General features: G+C 34.7%; 2 protein-coding genes across 3 annotated transcripts in view; both read left to right on the top strand.

Annotated features, from left to right (window-relative positions):
* SLU7 (SLU7 homolog, splicing factor) overlaps window positions 1-21,007 on the top strand; it is an 867,785-nt gene that overhangs the window by 409,797 nt on the left and 436,981 nt on the right. The gene's annotated exons all lie outside the window — the stretch shown is intronic.
* Window positions 1-21,007, top strand: part of ATP10B (ATPase phospholipid transporting 10B (putative)) — a 364,478-nt gene that overhangs the window by 75,723 nt on the left and 267,748 nt on the right. The window contains exon 1 of one of the 2 annotated variants that reach the window (XM_050794770.1): window positions 9,742-10,029. The exons of the other annotated variant lie outside the window; for it this stretch is intronic. The gene's annotated coding sequence lies outside the window, so the exon portion shown is untranslated. Of the gene's footprint in view, window positions 1-9,741; window positions 10,030-21,007 lie in introns of those variants that run through there. 2 annotated transcript variants of the gene reach the window in all.

A 21,007-nucleotide genomic window follows, 5' to 3' on the forward strand; every position in this document is an offset into this window, starting at 1 on the left:
GAAACAAAACCTGTAGGAGATATCATTGAATACATTTATTGCAAGAAATTGACTTACATGATGATGGAGACTGGCCAGGTAAGCATGAAATCCACAGGGGTAAACCATTAGGAAGAAAAATTCTTCCTAATTTTTTTTTTGGAAAATATAGTTATTTATCATAAAAATATGCCATTTGTTAAGATGTAATAGATATATTGTTATTTTTAAACAAGTAACTTATTTTAAAATGTCTAAGTTTCTAATACAGTAAATATAGACCCACATAAATAAAAACTCATTCGAGTTCTAAATAATTTTTAAGTGTGTAAAGGAGCCCTGATTCCAAAAGGTATGAGAACCACTGTCCTATACAAATAGAGTGATTATATTACATTTTTTCTTATCAATAGAAAAAACTCAATAATTCTCCTTGTATTCAGCATAATTGTGAATGTCTTCTATTGCAGAGCATATACAATGTAAAAACTTTTCCATACTTTATGAATATCAAAACTAATCCATTTCTCCTCATGCATTGATTTGAACAAAAAATTACAAGCTTATTTTGTGACCCCTTTTTGTGACTTGATCTAATGCTGTAAAGTATCTATTTAAATTTTGGATATAAACATTTCAACATCAATATTCAGTTATTTTATTTTAAAACTTAACTTTCCTCAGAATTTAGTGAATTATCCCTGCCAAGTTTCCTTCCATAATCATCAAAATATTTACTTTGGAGAGATTTTTATTCATGTTTTATATACAAAAAATTAGCTGATAAAATGAGCAGAAAAGAGAATCATGGTAGTTCTCTATTCTAGTGTGTAAAATCGGAACATCAATGTCTTCCCCACTATTCAGCCACCTTTTGATTAACTGGAAAAATTAAAGGAAAATAGGTCATGGCAAAGTCAAAATCATGAGTAAAACAAAAATGGCCAAAAGATGATACAAAATGCACTTAATAAAAATTAAGCAAAATTACATATCATATTCTGAAACACAGTATTATTACACAGTATCATCCTAAAGAGCAAAGTAAAGAACTATGAAAATAATCTTTTAAGACAGAAGTTAAAAACTGAGTTGCTACAGGCAGATAATATGGCCTACTGAAGCAGTCTGGGTGAGGAATGGGGATACTTGTGCTCTGTCCAAAGTGGGTGGCCATTATTCAGCAATGGCCAGCACTTGACTTGTGGGAATATGTACGCATCATCAACTGTTTTTTTGACTTGTTTCTTGAAAAATATATCTTCATTCACATGAGAAATCACCCAATGTTTGAATGCTGCCAATGAATCTAAAATTTAAGTCTGTGAATGCTAAACAAAATATCTCTGCTGATTGTTACCATTGTGTGACATCTGGTTTTGGAAAACTGAATATCACATAAAATACTTTATGACAAAGGACCAAAAATTATCCACTAAGGCAACCTGCAGTTGATGTTTTTTTAGCTGAGTCTGTTCATGCCCCCTTCAACATTGTTTAGTATAAAGTTTCTTCATTGTTGTCTCATCTTTACCTTCTAAAATTCTTTCAGAAATCAAACTAATTGGTGTAGGAGATGTCATACTCCTTCAAACTGCTCCTTTCTAAAAATTTGCTTGACATATATCTAGAGAAAGAACCAAGCCTACGTTGGGGAAAGGTAGACAAGACCCATTAAACTTATCTCATTTAGTCAGTGAATCAGTCCTGTAATCATCATAACAGATACAATGTGACATTTACTAGTTTTTCTCTAATTCTGTATAGTAGGTATCTTTTAATATATTTTTGTTTTAACAAATTTATTAAGATTTTGTATTTTCTACTTTATACATTTGTACATCTGTTTAACTTAGGTAAGTATAAGTTAATTCATTCCCAGTAATCAAGAGTTGGCTTTCATTTCATGAGCCAAATTATCCTTAAGCATACAAAAGTCAAGAACCCTGGGCAGACAATTGAATATCTTTGGAAAAATATTTGAGACTAAATACATACTATTGCCCCAAATAAAGATCATCTTCACAAAGGAAATATGATGGCTTTGTACATTGTTTTATATTTTTTAGAAATAAAAAGAGTAATATACATTTATTCATAATAAATGAAATGAAAGGTGTACAAGTAAAAGTTAAGCTATTTCTACTTTTCTGCAACAACTAGAGTTGACATCACAAAATGTATCCTTAGATACTGTCACTATGTTCATGCAAATATCCAGTCACACAAAGATGCACACATAGGTCATTATTTATAAATGGAGTTGCCCTGCACAAGTTGCTTTTCTCAATTAGAATACACTAAAATGCCTCCAAGTTAATAAGCATACCTGATGGCCATACTAAATTTAGTTATCTAGTCACCAGTCACCAGTGTTGAATATGCAAGCTATTTCCAACAAGTAGTGGGAAACAGTCTACTCTAGATATTAATAAATTCCAGGTTTCTGAGTTTTTTGCTTTCTGCTTTTTACTGTGCCTGGAAGATAAATAGTAGAGTGCCAAGGAGTGAGATAAAAGACTTATTTTAGATATACAGAACACTGGGATCAGAATAGGCTTATCTAAAATTTAAAGGGGGCTAGGGGGAGGGGCCTGTGCTTTGAATTTACAGATTTAAGAAGATGAGGAAATCCCAAACAGAATAAATTCAAAGAAATCTACACCAAGATATAATTAAACTTCTGAAAGGCAAAGACAAAGAAAAAATCTTGAATGGAACTAGAAAAAGAGAATAATGGCTTACCTCAGAGGAAGAATAATTTAAATGACAGAGGATTTCTCATTAAAAATCATGGAGGCCAGAAGGAAGTACAAAAATATTTTTAAGTGCTGTATAAGAAGTTTTAATCCACAATTCTATACCCAGTAAAAATATCCTTTAAAAACAAAAGGGATCAATGCTATGTGTGAAAACAAAAAATTAAAGGGGGAAATAAGACATTCGCAAATGAAGGAAAACCAAGAGAATTAGTTGCCAGCAGACCTACCCTAAAAGAAGGCTAAGAGAAGTTCTCTAAACAAAAAGGAAAGACAAAATAAGTAATCTTGGAGCACCAGAAAGGAAAACATAACATAATTTTAAAAATAGCTAAATACAATAGGCTTTTCTTCTCTTAAACTTTCTAAATTATGTTTCACTATTGAAGTAAAAATTATGACACATCTCATTTGGTTCTAAATATATGTAGAGGACATATTTATGAAAAATTATAAATTGAGAAGGAGAAAGGAAGTAAAGTTTTTGTATGTCACTCAAACTGGTAAAATGATAAAACTATAGATTGTAATAAGTTGTGTATATATAATACAATACCTAAAGCAATCATTCAAAATCTATACAAAGAGATGCACTCAAAAATGCAAAAGCTGAAAAGGGACTTCTAAAAAATGTTCAACCACAGAAAGGTAAGAAAAAGAAAACAAAAAAGGAAGACAAAAACAAAATGGTAATCTTAGTCCCTAACATATTAATAATCACATTCTATGCAAATGATTATGCCAACTAAAACATGTAGTTTGGGGCCTGGAACCTCACCATGCAGCCTGCCTTTTCTCTCCAGTTACAGACCCACTGGCAGGTGGAAAATATCTGGGACTCCAAGGAACACAGTTTACATACCAGTGACTTGAGAAACAAAATTCAAAATTTATTAAAATAAAGATTGACAAAGTTAATTTTAAAATGATCAATTACATGCTTTTACAAGAAACTCACTTCAAATATAGCAATATAAGCAGATTAAAAATAAAAGGATGGAAAAAGATATATTATGGAAACCAAGGAAAACAAAAGTACCTATATTAATATCAGACGAAGTGTAAACTTCAGAACAAAGAAAATTACCAGAGACGGAGAGGGACATTATATAATGGTCAAAGGGTCAATCTACAAGGGAGACACGATTTTAAATGTGTATGCACCAAACAACATAGTCGCAAAGCACGTAAAACAAAAACCAATATGACTGAAAGGAGAAATACACAATTCCACAATACCCCTCTCAACAATTTATTTTTAAAACTAAAAAATCAAGAATATAAAAAAATTTTACATCAAACAAAACAGTCTAATAAACAATGTAGAATACTCCTCCCCTGAGAAAAGTAGGATATTCATTCTGTTCAAGTGCCACCAAACAAATACCGGGAAATAGTATATTCTGAGCCACAAAATGAATGTTGACAAGTTTAAAATAATTAAAATTGTACAGAGTGCATTCTCTGACCATAATGAAATCAAACTAGAAATTAATTATAGAAAGATAAAAATCTGCAAACATTTGAAAATTAAACCATCTAAATGGCTCATGAATAAAACAGCAAATCTCAAGGGAAAAATACATTGACCTGAACAAAAATGAAAATACAACACAGTAAAATTTATGGGACACAGCTAAAGCAATACTGAGAGAGAAATTTATATAACTAAATGCATATGCTGGAAAAGAGAAAATTTTCTCAGTAATCGAAGCTTCCATCTCAGAAATCTGGAAAAAGATCAAAATATCCCAAAGCAAGCACAAGGAAATAAATTAAAACACAGAAATCCCTAAAATTGAAACAAGAAAGCAAGAAAATCAACAAAACAAAGAGCTGGTTCTTTTAAAAGTTCAATAAATAGAATTAATAGACCTCCAGGAAGACTGGCAAAGAAACAACAGAATAGACAAAAATTACCAATGTCAAAAATGAAATGGATATCACCACTGACACAGCAGAATCAAGGGATAATAAGAAAGTTATGTAGACAACTCTAGATAAAATGGGCCAATTTCTTTAAAAAACACAAACTACCAAAACTCACTGAATGCAAAATAGATATTTTCAATAGCTCTATATCTGTTAAGGAAACTGAATTTGTTATTTTAAAACCTCCAAAAAAGACATCTCCAGACCCAGATGATTTCACTGGGGAATGCCTACAACTTGTTTAAAGAAAAATTAATTCCAACTCTGTAAGTATTTTCCAGAAGATAAGGTACAATAGGTTATTTCTCAAATTGTTCTATGAAGCTAGTATTACCCTGATATCAAACCCAGGAAAAACAATATAAAAAATTACAGACCCAAAGTCATCCTTAATATAGATGCAAAAGTTATTAACAAAAGATGAGAAAACAGAATTCATCAATAAAAAATTATACATGATGGCCAAATGGAGTCTATTCCAGGTATGCAAAGCTAGGTCAATATCTGAAAATCAGTTAATAGACTGTATTAACAAGCTAAAGCAGAAAAATTACATGATCATATCAATTAATGCATTAATTAAATTCAAATGGAATTAATGCAGAAGAAAACTAATTCACCCATTCTCACTAAAAAATATCTCAGAAAAATAGAAATACTCCCTCAACTTTATAAAAATCATCTGCAAACAATATACAGCTAACATTATACTTATTAGTGACAGACTGAATATTTTCCCCTGAGACTGAGAACAGGACAATGATGTTTACTCTTATCACTTTTATTCAACATAGTCTTAAAAGTTTCAGTCAGTGTAATAAGGCAAGAAAATAAAATAATAGGCATATGTATTAGGAAGAAATAAGACTATTTCTATTTGCAGGTGACATGATTGTCTTTGTAGAAAATCCAAGGAATCTACAGTATACTCCTAGAACTAATGAGCAAGTCACTAAAATTGCAGAATATAAGATAAACATACAAAAATGTATTGTATTTTGGTACACCAGCCAGAACATACGTGCAGCAAACAAAACGTGTATAGGACTCATATGCTGAAAACTACACAATGTTGATAACATAAATCAAAGAGGACCTATGTAGATGAAGCGACATACTATGTCCATGGATTGGACAATTCAAATAGTAAAGATGTCAATTTTTCCCAAATTGGTATATAAATTTAATCACTATCAAAATCCAAAAAGTTTCTTCTAGATACAAGATTATTATACAATTTATATGAAAAGGCATATAAACCTAGAATAGTTAAAACAATTTTGAAAAAAATAAAGTGGAAGGAATCCATCTACCTGATTTTAAGATTTATATGCTTATAGTCATTGAGACTGTGGTACTGGCAGGGTTATAAACAATGGAAAAAATACAGAATCCGGGAGTAGATCCACACAAATATGAAACTGATTTTTTTTAACAAAGTTACAAGAACAATTCAATGGAGGAAGGACAGTCATAAAAAAGTGATGCTAGTACAAAAAATCCAAATAAACACACAAGGAAACCTTGATCTTAATGTTACACTTTATACAAAATTTAACTCAAAATGGATCGTAGACTTAAATGTAATACATAAAAGTATAAAATTTTTAGAGAAAAATAGGATAAATAAGATTTAGAAGTAGGCAAAAAGTGAAAAGAAAAATTGATTCAAATTGCTTTAAAAATTGATGTAAATAAACCTTTTGATCTGTGTAATACCCTATGAAGAGGATAAAAAGATAAACTATGGATTGAAAGAAAACATTTCCCAACCACATATTCAACAAAGGAATAGTGTATATAAAGAACCCTCAAAACTAAGAAAAAAATTAATTAAAACATAAGCAAAAGACATTAAGAAATATTTCACCAAACAAAATATATAGCTGAGAAATAAGCATATAAAAAGATACTGAACATCAACCATTAGGAAAATGCAAATTAAAACCACAGTGAGATATTGCTTTACACCTATTGAAATAACTAAAGAGTAGTGACAACACCAAATGTTGGTGAGGATGTGAAGAAATTAGGGCCCCTCATACCTTGCTGGTAAGAATGTAAAATGGTATAGTCACTCTGGAAGAATATGGCAGTTTCTTAAAATACTAAACATGCAAATACATCTAGGAGTTAAAATACTAAACACACATATATTAAAATACTAAACATACCATACAATCCAGGAATTAAACTTCTGTCTGTGCATTTATATTAGAAAAAAAATAAAGACTTCTATTCACACAAAACCTGTGCACAAATGTTTATAGCAACTTTATAACAGAGCTGGAAATAACTCAGATGTCCTTCAAAGGTGAATGGTTAAACAATCTGTAGTTCGAGTCCCAGATACTTCCTAGTTATGTGAAAACACAGTTATATTATTTTATTCCTTTGCCTCCATTTTCGCTCTTGTAGAAGAATAATTGTGTCAATCAAAGTTTTTAAGGGAATTAAATGAGTCAAAGTATGTAGAGCACTTAACATGGTGCTGGCACAAAGTACTCAGTAAAAATTACCACCAATAGGGAGTGTAATTAGTTCAACCGTTGTAGAAGATAGTGTGGAGATTCATCAAGGATCTAGAACCATAAATACAATTTGACCCAGCAATCCCATTACTGGATATATACCCTATAAATCATTCTACTATAAAGATACATGCACACGTATGTTTATTGCAGCACTGTTCACAATAGCAAAGACTTGGAACCAACCTAAATGCCCATCAATGATGGACTGGATAAAGAAAATGTAGCACATACACACCATGGAATACTATGCAGCCATAAAAAAAGGATGAGTTCATGTCCTTTGCAGGGACATGGATGAAGCTGGAAGCCATCATTCTTAGCAAATTAGCACAGGAACAGAAAACCAAACACCGCATGTTCTCATAAGTGGGAGTTGAACAATGAGAACACATTGACACAGGGAAGGAAAATCACACACTGGGGCCTATCAGGGGTTGGGGGGCTAGGGGAAGGATAGCATTAGCAGAAATGCCTAATGTAGGTGACGGGTTGATGGGTGCAGCAAACCGCCACGGCACGTGTATACCTATGTAACCTGCACGTTCTGCAGGTGTATCCCAGAATTTATAATAAAAAATAAAAATTACCACCAATAATACTTGCACAGCTTGTAGAAGATAGTCTTAAGATTATGAAATCCATCCTGGTTGTGTGGTACTGGTGTCGGGGATGGGGATGGGAGCAAAAGCCTCTGTCCACAATTACTTCTTTAATTGACTAGTTTGGGCAGCAAGAATATAAAAGCTAGACGTGACATACTGTGTAAAAATCAGAAATGAAAAGCATGATATGGTCAGTAAGAAATGCAAATACATACAAAAATGCTAAATTGCTTAAGTACAGAAAGATTGCCTGCTGGAAATAGGACCTATCAGTAAAACTGTGAAGTGTGATTTTTAAAATATGATTTATTAGAAAATTCCAGCAGCTAGACAACAGAAAGATAGTCCCTCTAATAAAAACTGAACGTAGCATTTCTTATCTATTATTTGTTTATTAGGGTTCTAATTAGCCAGACAGTGTCACCTAATTTCAACACATTTTACAAATAATTTGCCATATGTCTGTTAGTATTTACAATTTCCAGGCAATTTGGAAAATGAACATATTTGAGGACTCTCTATTCACTGGTTAGCATGAAAACCCAAGGGATGCTATAGACACATTTTTTCCTAAATTGCACGTGCCTCTCTTTACTGGGAAAGTGATCATGGGAAAGAGCTGGTCTTAGGAGAAAGACCAGTGATGGAAATTATACTAGTCTTGGGAGAAAGACGATGTGGTTTGAGGTCCCACGTTCACCACCAAATTCCCGTGTGGCTTTGAGCAGTTGTATTCACTTCTCTGAGCTTCAGCATTCTCCTCCATAGCACAAGGGGCCTGCACTAAATAACCTCCAGTTACCCACGAGTGCAACATTCTGCAGTTTAACCATATCTGTGATTCTAGACCACACTTGTCCCTAGAAGCCATGGCACTCTGAGTGAAGGGAAGTAAAGGAACAGGGACTTAAGCATTCTTCTCCTTAGCAGATGGGGAATTTTGAAATGCCAATTCACTTTTTAAAAAATTCTAGACTGTCTAAAGCACAGGCAAATTTCATGTTCTTAAAAATTCCTAGCTTATGTCTTACACAGCGATGCAGATTTTAGATGGTGTGGGTGTTTCTTCTCTTGTCAAGTGTTTCCTGTGTCCATGTTTCTTCTTGGTAGTCTGATAAGATCTCTAGGTACATATAAAGTTCACAGTTACTCTCACAACCAACCAAAATCTTAGGTAAAGATTTTCATGAAGTTAGATAGTATGTTCACTTCTTTCCAACACCTTTTATTCTTAAGTTTGGTAATATTTCTTTTTTACTACCCTTAAAATCAACTTATTGCTCATTCTACCGTCTCTTTTATTTATGGATCCATCAATAATTATCCATCAATACAGCAACTTGCTCATGACATTTATGCCAATTAGTTGAGTCATAGGTAACTTAATAAAAGGATTATACATGAAAATCTCATTTTAGGGTATGAATCGAAGCCATCAATAAGCCCGTTAATAATTCTGATTTTCTGTATGTTTGCACCATTCACATAATCTGCAACTCTAATATATTGGTCCCACTTTCCTTATTTTGTATAATCAAACAGTAATCAATAAAAACTATGACTACTGCAAAATGAGACTTCTGAAGCTTTGAGGGCAAATTCATCATCAGCATGCATATATAGAAGTCACCGCAGAGAGTCTAGTCTGTCTTAAGTGCCCTTGAAACCAAGCAACTGAATTATATTTCAGGCCCCCAAAGGGAGCTACAAGGTTATAATTGTCTCACACTTAATTACATGCATTACCAAAGGTAGATGGACAAAGTCATTTTGTACCATATGTAGAGAACAAAAATCACTATGAATTTTGATATTGCTAGCTCATTGATTCACAGAAAGTAGAAATTTATGCAAGAGCCATGTCTAACAATGTAAATGTTCAGCCAAGTCGAAGAACACTGCCTTCACTGTTCTGGGACTCAGCCTCACATTCACAGACTCACCATTCTTCTCTTTCACTCTTGGGCCTAGTGAGGCAGCTTATTTTTCCTTTTTCTTTCATTGGTCACAGTTATTTATTTTCAGTGTGTCATCTTCTCTAAGTTTCTGAGGGAGTGTTAGCTTGAGGCCTTGCCTTGACATAATCAGATATAATCAGAAAAATGAAAAATTCCATAGGAAAGAGAACTATTTTAGCCAAGGTGTGCGAGAGAAATACCGCCACTTTCAAGGACTGTTTTCTTTTACTGGAGCCTGCTCAATAGGGACGTCAGCTTTGCTGGGGTAAGTAAAAGCATCCTGGCCTTACCTGCATAATGGGGGAGTAATTGCCTCTTAGAATCAAGTCGGAGTTCTGAATTAGGCCCAGGATATAACTACTTTTCTTTACACTGCATTTGAAATTTCATTTGGCTTACTGGGTGCAAGATCCACATTTCTTTTCTAACAGAATGTTTTATTTTTTGTCAATTGATTTCATTATGATAAGCTGATGGCAAATGCTACTTCCTTACTCAACAGGGCTTGCAGCCTGAATGTGCCTGAATACATTTTATGATAAATAATATATCCTGCTATCCTGCATTCATCCAGCGCAGCCTGAGGAAGCAGATGGGGTTACAGCCTTCTCCTCAAAGCAGACAGAAACTACAGCTTTGAGGAAGAGAATGAGATCATTACATGGCTTCCCGATTTCATCTTGATAAACTCTGAAGCTGCCATATTGCAGTAGTTTTCCACTATAGGTGGGAAGTTTGACTTTCCTTTGAGTTCAAAGGAGAAAACTGGTGCTTAAAGAAAAATGTGTTCGCTCCCTAAGTATGAGTTACTCCTTCCAGGAAAAAAAAAGCCCCATGCATGCAGGTCTATGATGAATACATTTAGGGCAGTCCTGTGGCCTGCTATTAAGGCTGGAGTGACACTATGCCTAACCCTAAGGTGAAAAGTAATGTTAAAAATAAAAATTATACTGAGCTTCTAGTTATTTTGCCTATGGGAGTGCATGCATGCATCTGGTGAAACTTGGTTTTTCTCTGAATTTGCCAGGCAATTCTGGCCAAGGTAGGCAGAGGAGAATCTGAAAACTGTGGAGAGGAGCTTGACCTCCAAAAGCCAATATGGCACTCTGCTACTCCTCTACTCCCTTCTTCCACAGTTTCTTCTCTGTTTCCAGATCTTGCAAATGTACAGTCAAGAGTGCTTGGAGTATTATTCCATTAACAGATGTACTGTTACATTAAGCCATTAATCATGCAAATCACAGATGTTATTTTCTTTCTAGATGTTACTATAATTACTCTTAATAACACCTACTGAGTTCGTCATTTCATTCATTGATGACTTTTTAAAAATTTCTTGGATAATTCATTTCTTACAGTCTATTTATATGGATTTAAGGGTTCAGGATCTCTCAGGTTTTCACTATGTATTTTTTTAAAGAGTATAGCAGTATAACATCACATATGAGTAGATTAATAGGCTCTTGAGAGACTGAAGGTTGAAACCCACACGCTGACTTTACAATTAAATCATACTCCTCTCGTGCTAAAAGATGAGCTTTATCTTTTGAAGCCTACAATGCTGGTAAGTCCAGTGAAGGAGGCTACCTTTCGAATGAATGGAGCTTTGAGGAACGGAATGGAGCTTAGTCCAGCTGCGTAGTTTACAGATGATAAAACTAGGAACTAGAGAAATGAAGTCTGAATTCCTGAGACAAAAGAACACCAGAGTCCAAGGTTCATGGCTCTCAATTCAGTGTTGCTGCTGCTTGTTTTATTTTGCAACAGACTCTCGCTCTGTCATCCAGGCTGGAGTGCAGTGGTGCCATCTCAGCTCAATGCAACCTCTGCCTCCTGGATTCAAGCGATTTTCTTGTCTCAGCCTCCCAAGTAGCTAGGATTACAGGCATGCACCACCATGCCTGACTAATTTTCGGTTTTTTTGTTTTGTTTTGTTTTTTGTTTGTTTTTAGTAGAGATGGAGTTTCACCATGTTGGCCAGGCTGGTCACGAACTCCTGACCTCAGGTGATCCTTGGCCTCCCAAAGTGCTGGGATTACAAGCATGAGCCACCGCACCTGGCCCAGTGTTGCTTCTACTGCCACGTTCATTCTTCAAACAGCTTCTGCCACGTCAGACAGGAATGAAAATTTCTTTTGTGACTCAAAAGTAAACTAAACCAGTTGGATTCCTGAGACTCATTCTACCCATTTACTCACTCTCCTTAAAGTAAAATTTAGCCAGGCATTCTTAAATTTTGCTTTGAACCTAGGGAGCTCTAGCTTTTCTGCCGATTAAATATCACTGATTTCTCATTTTCTGGTGGCATCGTTTTACAATTCTTTTGACTACAAAGTTTCAGCTTTTGGAGTCTTTTCTTTTCATTTTTTATAAAATACACTTTTATTAAGAGATGAAGTTGGGTAGTCAGAATAGAAGTGAGTGTGGTTTAGCAGAAAAAAAAACCATGGGCTTTGGAATAAAACTTGCATATGAATTCCAGTTCTACTTCCTATAATTGTGTAGCCTTGGCAAGTTACTTTGCCTGTCAAATGCTCACATTAAAAGAGTGTGTGTGTGTGTGTGTGTAATTACCTAGTACAATTCAATAACTGGCCCACAGAAGGCACTTAATAATTACTAGTTACTAAGAGAACTGGATGAGAAAGAATATTAATGGATATGGCATTTTTTGTTTATGTTAAGTACTGTCTTAAACGTCTGGAGAAAAGAAGGAGAATCTCATTTTCTGCTTTCGGTATTAGTGATCACTGACTGCTGTTGCCAATGCAGGGAGCCTTGCAGATAGTTAGCAGCCTGGAAACAACCTGTATTATTTGAGAGGAGGTACTTTTGTCTCTTAGCTAAAGTTTTTGCAGGTCGCTCTGGTTTGGTGCAGTATCAATCTGAACTCATTAAATTGAAGTGACACAGGAACACAAGAATACATTGTTTCTTTGCCTCATCTGCTTAATTAAAAATTCCAGATCCCTCCACTCACAAGATTGATGGTGAAATCTTCACACACATGCCACCTGTATGTTCTCTACTTCCTCTTCCCCAAGTACAACCTAAGGCAGTGCGTTCCAAATGTGCTTCCTGGGCTAGCTGTATCAAAATTACTCAGGAACTATTAGAAGGGCAAAACCTCAGGCCCTGCCACAGACACTTTGAGTCAGAAACTCGGGATGACTCAGAAATCTGTTTTAAACAGGCCTCTAGGCGATTCTGATGGAGTTCCAGAACCATGACCTGGACAACCCAGTTACTATATGTTATGTAGCGCAGTTACTATATGTACTGCAGTGTTTCTCAAAGTGAAGAACAGGAACCAAGATAGAAGCAAAAATGATCTTAGGTAGGACAAAGATGACTTTAGGTGACACTCACATATTATATCAAATATATATATCATATAGATCAAATGCGATCTATAAGGTAGATCACATAGTAAAAGTTTTCCCTCTCTCTTTCCATTGTTAAGTCTCATTTTGGTGTGACTAGACCTTTAATACCTCTCTACCCATTACTAATCTCCCATTTCAACAAAGAGAGCTGGATACAATTTTGAGGTCATTAGGTAGCAGCAGGGCCCAGCTAAAACTCAGCAATAGTTCTCTTCTCCTTTAGCATGCTATTTAAATGGTAATAAACTTTTTCTTTATAAATGTTTAATTAATCAAAAAAGTTAAAATACAGTTGACACATGGATTAGCAAAATTATGTCAGTCACATGGCGGTGAATGTATTTAGAGAAATGCTGGTATGCTAAAAAGAACCTTGTTGCATAAATGCTTTAATTTCATTTGTGCCATTTATTAGCTGTGGTACTTTTCTTAGCTGTGGTACTTTTCTTAGCTGTGCTACTTTTCATAGCTGTGCTACTTTTCTAAGCCTCAATTTTCTCATCTATCAAATGGGAGTGATATTAACATCATAGAAATGGTATAAGAACTTAAGAATGGAATATGCCTCCTGTAACCCTCAGAACATAGCAGGAACTTGCTACATTCTTATACTCTCAAATCTCACTTTGAAGTCAGGTTTCTGTGTGGCCTTCTCAATAGCATTTCTGTTGGGGCTTCAGATTCTTCATTGTAATGTGACAGTAAAGAAGACTCGAAGATCTGGAAGGTTCCTTCCAGCTCTTAACTAATATGTATTTCCACATGTGTATTGTATGTGTGTATGTTTACATATAGCATAAATTCTGTATATTAGTATGACTTAGGCATAAATAGTTTTGTTCCCCAGGCATAAACCTTGAGTGTGCAGGGATAATATTGAAAATAGATGACTGTGTTGGAAAAATAAAAAATCAAATTGTGAGAAATGTGGGCGCTGATGTACATATCAGAGCTCAAAGGTAATTTCATTGTATTTTATCATCATCTGTCAAACTTAAAGCAATACCGACACTAGAAAATAGATTTTTGCAGAGGTTTCTGAGGACAATGGTTTCCATGAGCTGGTGTAAATATATTCAGAGAGACTTGTTCCTACTTAATAACCCGCGTTTTTTCCTTCTGAATTGCTGATGCATTCACTTATAGCATTTGAAAGGCAGTTTGTCCTTTGCTGTCAAGTGAACTTGACAGAATAATAAGAAATCCTGAAAAATTCAATCAAATCTTGTTGCTTCTCAAAGGAATTTCTCGACTACTTATTCTGTTTAAGGAGAAAAAGAGAAGACGGCATTTCTTCGGTCTTGTGTAAGACACTAACCAAGTTTAATGGTACAGGTTCTCATTAGCAGGTGCCACATGGAGTTTTCCCTCTCAGTAATCCAGGGGACAGTTCCAACTGAGGTTTGGGGGTTCTTTGGGGAGTAGCAGCAATACATAAGGGGTCACTACAAGACTGTACTATTATAAAATCAGAAGCTGTTATCATCAGCTTATTTATTGCTTACAACATTCTTGTGAATCTGGAGACCTAAAAACAAGGAGAAACGGTGAAACTTGCTTCTTTTCCCTAGACAATAAAATAGCTTGCATTGTCTTTTACATAACCGACTGTTATAGAATCCCAGAAGCTAGATACACTCAAATATTGGCAATTCTGATGAAATGCCCCAGGAACTATTAGACTTGATTTAGCAGGCAGTGAACTGAAAGTTAGTATGTAAGACAGAGAAAATGTGCTTGCAATCATGCGGACAACAGCTCAAATTACTCTCTTTGAGCTCCAGTCTCCTTATCTATAAACTGAGGATAAAATGTTTCTACCTCACAAGATTGTCCTGAGAATTAATCAAAGAGGTAATGTTGAAAGTAGCCAGAATATCTAACATTAACTGAGCACTTACTATCTGCCAGGTGCTATTTCAAGGGCTTCAACCGCATGGGATCATTTAAGCCTCAATAAATCTTTGAGATAGTTACCATTATTAGCTCCACGTTGTGGATGTAGGAACTTATACCAGAGAAAATGTAATTAACTTGCCAGCCACAATGTGGCAGGAAGAGACAGAGCCAACATAGGAACCCAAAAAGTCTGCCTGCAGATGCTCCTCCTTTAAGGCTTAAAACACTTGACATTGTTATCAGCATTCATATGAGTTGAACCACGTGAAATTACAAATACTTGACCATTTTTGACATAAAAGTAGCAATTTTGTGTGGTGGTACCTAATAAGCACTGGATATGTATTAGTAGTAGCTACAGTTGCTACTACTGCTAATAGTAGCAATCATAATATTGATTTTATCCCAGACCCTCACTCATTAAGGAATACAGGTAATATTATAGAGTAAAAACTACTAGCTTGGCGATCAGAAGCTGGGTGAACTCTAGGTCTCAGTTCTCCCATTTGTATAATAATGGGATTGATCTTTTCCAGTTTTAATTGTCAATGGCAGAACCTTAAAAACGACCTATGAGGGAGAACCAGATATTTCTGTCCAATCTATCTTGGACCAATATCTAGTTCTGTCATGAATGACTGGTATATAGTTCATGTCATATACAACTCACCATGTGAGTTTGACGATACCCAAACTGGTACCTAGCCTGCTCAACATGGCAAGTTTACTGAGCACATGCTTGGATATTGTACTAGAATCAAATTTAGTGCTCGTTTCTAAACACCTGTTTTCAATGCCTGTATTTAACTTGCTACAATAAAATAATATACAGTTTGTGGACTGACACTAGTTTATGCACTACCCTTTCAATAGCATTGGAACTCTGTGATATATATAAATTCTTAAAGGAAATATGTGTGTGTCTGTATTCCCTTCTTGTATAAATGTATTCTCTTTGGAGATTATAAATGAGTATCCACAAAGCAAAAGAATATTTTTAAAAGAACGACCACAGATGGATCATAAAAACAGTATTACTTGGGGCATTCATACAAGATTCTCATATAAGAGAAAAGAAATCAGTGTGTACCAAATGTTGTTAGTACATGTATTTTTAAAAATGTTTTTTATTTAAACAATATTTAATGGTCTTTCATGTCATCATATTTGAAGCACTAGAGAATTAGAGATAAACGAGACATGGTCACCATCCACTCATAGCTCACAGTCTAGCCAGAGACCCCCGAATGTTAGCACACAATTGTAGAATAGTGGCCAATGCTCCGAAGGAAGATGTATTTAATTTGGCTTGGGTATCACCAGGGGCTCTACACTTTCAGGTGTGATTTCTTACATTTTGTTGTTTAGAATGGTTTTATTTTTTTTAATCCTTTTTATTCATTTATAACACATAATATGAACTAATCTTAAGTGCACAGCTTGATGAACTATAACAAAGTGAACACAACCATGTAGCCACCACTCGATCAAGAAATAAAATGCTACCAGCTTTCGAGAAGGTCCTGGTGTGCCTCTTCCCAGTCACCACCCTCTCCGTTTTCACAAATGTAACTACATTCCTAATTTCCAACCAATAACTAAGTTTTCCTGTTCTTAAAACCTATTAATGGAATCACACTGATATATTCCTTGGTGGCTGGCTCTTTTGCTTAATGTCATGTCCACAGTCATGGTTCCCAAACTGCGTGCTAAAGCATCCCAATGTACCACGATGTGCTCATAAGGAGAGAGCAGGATATTTTTTAAATTTTAGAGTCACATAGTGATAAGTGACAACTTTCAGACACTGAAGGAAATAATAGCTCATGGTAGTTCAGTTTCAATATTAGATTGTGCTACATTTCTTTTCATGTTATATCCTTTAACACCAGATTTTCAAGAGTATCTGTGATTAAAAGCCAGTACACACAAAAGTCAATAAGAAACAAATGAGGGTGGCTACATCCAATCTGATTCCAATATTCAAGAAGCTTTGGTATGCCCAACAGGCACACAAATCCTATTAGTAATTTCTTGTGGTTAAGAATGTAAAATATCAGTTTTTCTTTCAATTTATGTGTATTTTTAACATGACTGCTAAGTTATTAAAACATAAGTATTGGCCAGTGGCAGTGTCTCACTCCTGTAATCCTAGCACTTTGGGAGGCCAAGGTGGGCTGATCCCTTGAAGCCAGGAGTTCAAGACCAGCCTGGCCAAATAGCAAAATCCCATCTCTACTAAAAATATAAAAATTATCAGGACATGGTGGTGCACGCCTGTAATCCCAACTACTCAGGATGCTGAGGCAGGAGAATCACTTGAACCCGGGAAGTGGACATTACAGTGAGCCCATATGGAGCCACTGCACTCCAGCCTGGGCGACAGACCAAGCCCTTTCTCACAACAAAGTATTTATTAAGTTATTGGGACCTTACAACTTAATAATCAGAACTATTATGTATTTCTTTTGGTGTGGTGGCACCTGTGAAAACATTCCGGAGACACTAAGGGAGCTAAGAAAGTTTCAGAAATCTCGTTATGAGATTCATTTTTGTTGCCTCATGCAATAGTCATTTGCTAATTTTCATTTGTGTGTGGTTTTCTATCATGTTGACTACACCACAACTTATTTACATGTTCTACTCTTGATGGAAATTTGGATTGTTTCCAGGTTGGGGCAGTTATGAAGAATGCTCCTATGAACAGTTTTGGGCATATCTTTTAGCACATGTGTGTATATATATATATATTTCTATTGGATATATATTTAGGAGTGGAGTTGCTGGGCCTTAATACTGCTAAACAGTTTTCTAAAGTGATTATTCCAATTTACATTTCCACCACGGTTGTTGGAGAGTATCAGTTCTACTCAAAATAACACTTAATATTTGGAGTTATTTTAATACTAGTAAGTGCAGACATATACAGATTTTTGTACTTTCTAAAGCTTAATTCAATTTTAGGGGTTCTACTTCAGAAAATAATACTAAACAAATTTAAGTTTAAAGTGAGCAATTATTGAAAATGAGAAAATAAATTACAGAAAAGCATAAAATTTTAAAGCTAAAAAAACCCCCAAATATTACAAAATGAAAAAAACTTGAGAAAAATAATATGAATTCACTGCCCATCACATGCCTGCAATATTTTGTTCCTATGTCCTTTTGCTGGACATTCTTGAATTGTCCCTTCATATGGAAATAATTTTGTATTCTCACTTTTTATAGCAAAACAGATTAGTCTTTGTTATAGTATGTTCGATCAAAACTTTTTAAATATAGTTTAGAAAAGTTTCTTTAAGTTCACAATTTGTCAAATTTGGGGAAATTTCTATCAGATTTTTTTTTAATGAACTGCAAATTTTCAGTTCATTTTAAGTTGTACAGTAAGCTTAAATGCTCTTTGAATTGGCAACAACACTCAACAGCTTTTTTTTTTTTTTTTTTTTTTTTTCAGTGCTCTGGTCATGGTAGCTTATGTGTTTGGTTAGATACTCCTCTTTGTTTTGTGTTGACATCTAAATCAACTCGGCAGGCAATAGGGTGTACCTAGAAGACATTTCTATCCTTGGAAACCTGGCAATTAATTACTCAGTAAGTACTTAGTAAGGCAATTAAGTACTCAAGGGTGACCACAAACTACGTAAAAATATTTCACTAAACTGAAACTAAATGTGTCCCCAACTCACTTTAACCCTTACTAGTTCCCACATATACACATAGCTGCTTCTATTGAAGTGATTACATGACTTATCTCCTCTTTTTTTCTAAACCTCTTTATGTTGAAATATATTAGTTGCTTTTCTAACATGAAGCCAGCCTTGCATTCCTGGAATGTATGCCACCTGGTCATTATGTATTAGCCTTTTTATCAATCTCTGGATTTGTCTGGAAATATTGGGTTTAGGATTGTTGCTTTTATGTTTATAAAAGATTGACCTATAACATACATTTGGATTTTTCTTTCACTTTGTTTAAGGTGTTCATCTGCTTTTGATATCAATGCTCTGCTGGCCTCAAAAAATAAATTGGGAAGCATTTTCTATTTATATATTTTCTGAAACAATTTGTATAAGATTGATGGTACTCCTTAGCTCTTGGAAGAAATTACCAGCGAAGCCACATGGGCCCTGATTTTTTTTGGAGAGGGTAGGGGGGAATGTTTTAAATAATAAATTCAATTGCTTTAATAAATATAGGACAATTCAGATTTTCTGTTTCTTCTTATAAAAAAGGAGGTTTTATTTTTCTAGGACTGTATCCTAGAAGAATTATTATCTAATTTTTAAATTTATTGATACAAATGTGCTCATAATATCTTCAAATGGTATTATTTTTAAATGTCAGTTGGATTTTTAAAATTCCTTAAGTTCCCTTCATTCATTGGTTATTGGTTATTTGTTTCTTCTCTTTTTTTCAGTTTTATCAGTTTTGTTAGCTTTTTCATAGTACCAAATTGGGGATTTTAAAAATTCTTTCCACTATATTTTTTTATTTTATTGCCCTTCTTCCATTTACATTTGTTGGGTTTCATTCATTCTTTTTTTATTTTTAACTTTTTGTAAAATATACTTAATTGGTTTTTAGACTTTCTTCTTTTCTAATATAGGCATTTAAGGCTATTGTTTCCCCGATCATAGCTTTAGGTGCATCCCATACATTTCAATATGCCATATATTCATTATTATGTAATTTAAGATATTTTAGAAACTTCCATTTTGATTTATTCTTTGGTCCATGGGTTATTTAGAAGTTATTGCTTGGTTTTCAAACTTAGAGGAAAATGATTTTTAGTTATCCTTTGGTTACTTATTTCTAGCTTATATCTATTATGGTCTAAAAACATGTTGTCTACGGTTTCAACTCTGAAATTTTTTGAGGCTTGCTTTATGGCTAGCCTGTGGTCTATTTTAATAAACGTTTCATGAGCACTTGAAATCCTATGTAGGCCAGGTATGATGGCTCACGCCTGTAATCCCAGCCTTTTGGGAGGCTGAGGTAGGTGGATCACCTGAGGTCGGGAGTTCGAGACCAGCCTGGCCTACATGGTGAAACCCATTTCCACTAAAAATACTGGTCGTGGTGGCACGCGCCTGTAATCCCAACTACTCAGGAGGCTGAGGCAGTAGAATCCCTGGCACCCAAGAGGCAGAGGCTGCAGTGAACTGGGAGCTTGCCACTGCACTCCAGCCTAACAAGACTTCTTATAAATAAATAAATAGAAATCATATGTAAAACTAAGAGTATACAGTCAAATACCCTGTATTAATTGGGTTAGTTACCTCTTCCTCTCCCCTTTAATGGGGTTATGTTATTTATTTGAAATATAGTTGGGTTTATTTGTTTTCAGTTTTGTGTTTTTATCCTTCCCGTCCTTGTTAATTTAATTTTTTTATTGAATGCAGAGAACATTAACCTATATCTAAATATCAAAACTATACAAAAAGATATGCTCAGAAAAGTGTCACTGCCTCCTGTATTTCTTCTGCTTCATTCCCCTACCTCACACGGGAGACAATGTTGTTCTTGTCATTGACTTCCTGGGTGTCTCTTTGTAAAGATAAGTAGATATACACATATTCTCTTCTCCTTCTTTTTATACAAGGTAACATGTAGGTTCCTTTGCAATGTGCTCTTTTTTTCACCCAACAATGTATCCCAGAGGTCACTCTACATCAGTTCGTAGAGATCTTCCTCATTCTTTGTTTACAATTGCATTGTATTCCATTGAATGTATGGGGTTATAGTTTAATCAATCAGTCTCCTATGCTTAGACGTTTTGGTAGTTTCCCACAGATATTACTTCAATGAGTAGCTTCACGCATATATATGTTTGTTTTGCTGGGGATGTGTCTTCAGGATAAATTCCTAGAACTGGGCTGCAAGGTGAAAGACAGATGCACGTATAGTTTTATTAACTGATGCCAAATCTCCCTCAGTAAGGATTTTGTATTCCGA

The sequence above is a fragment of the Macaca thibetana genome, chromosome 6 (assembly GCF_024542745.1).
Source record: "Macaca thibetana thibetana isolate TM-01 chromosome 6, ASM2454274v1, whole genome shotgun sequence".
Taxonomy (NCBI): domain Eukaryota; kingdom Metazoa; phylum Chordata; class Mammalia; order Primates; family Cercopithecidae; genus Macaca; species Macaca thibetana.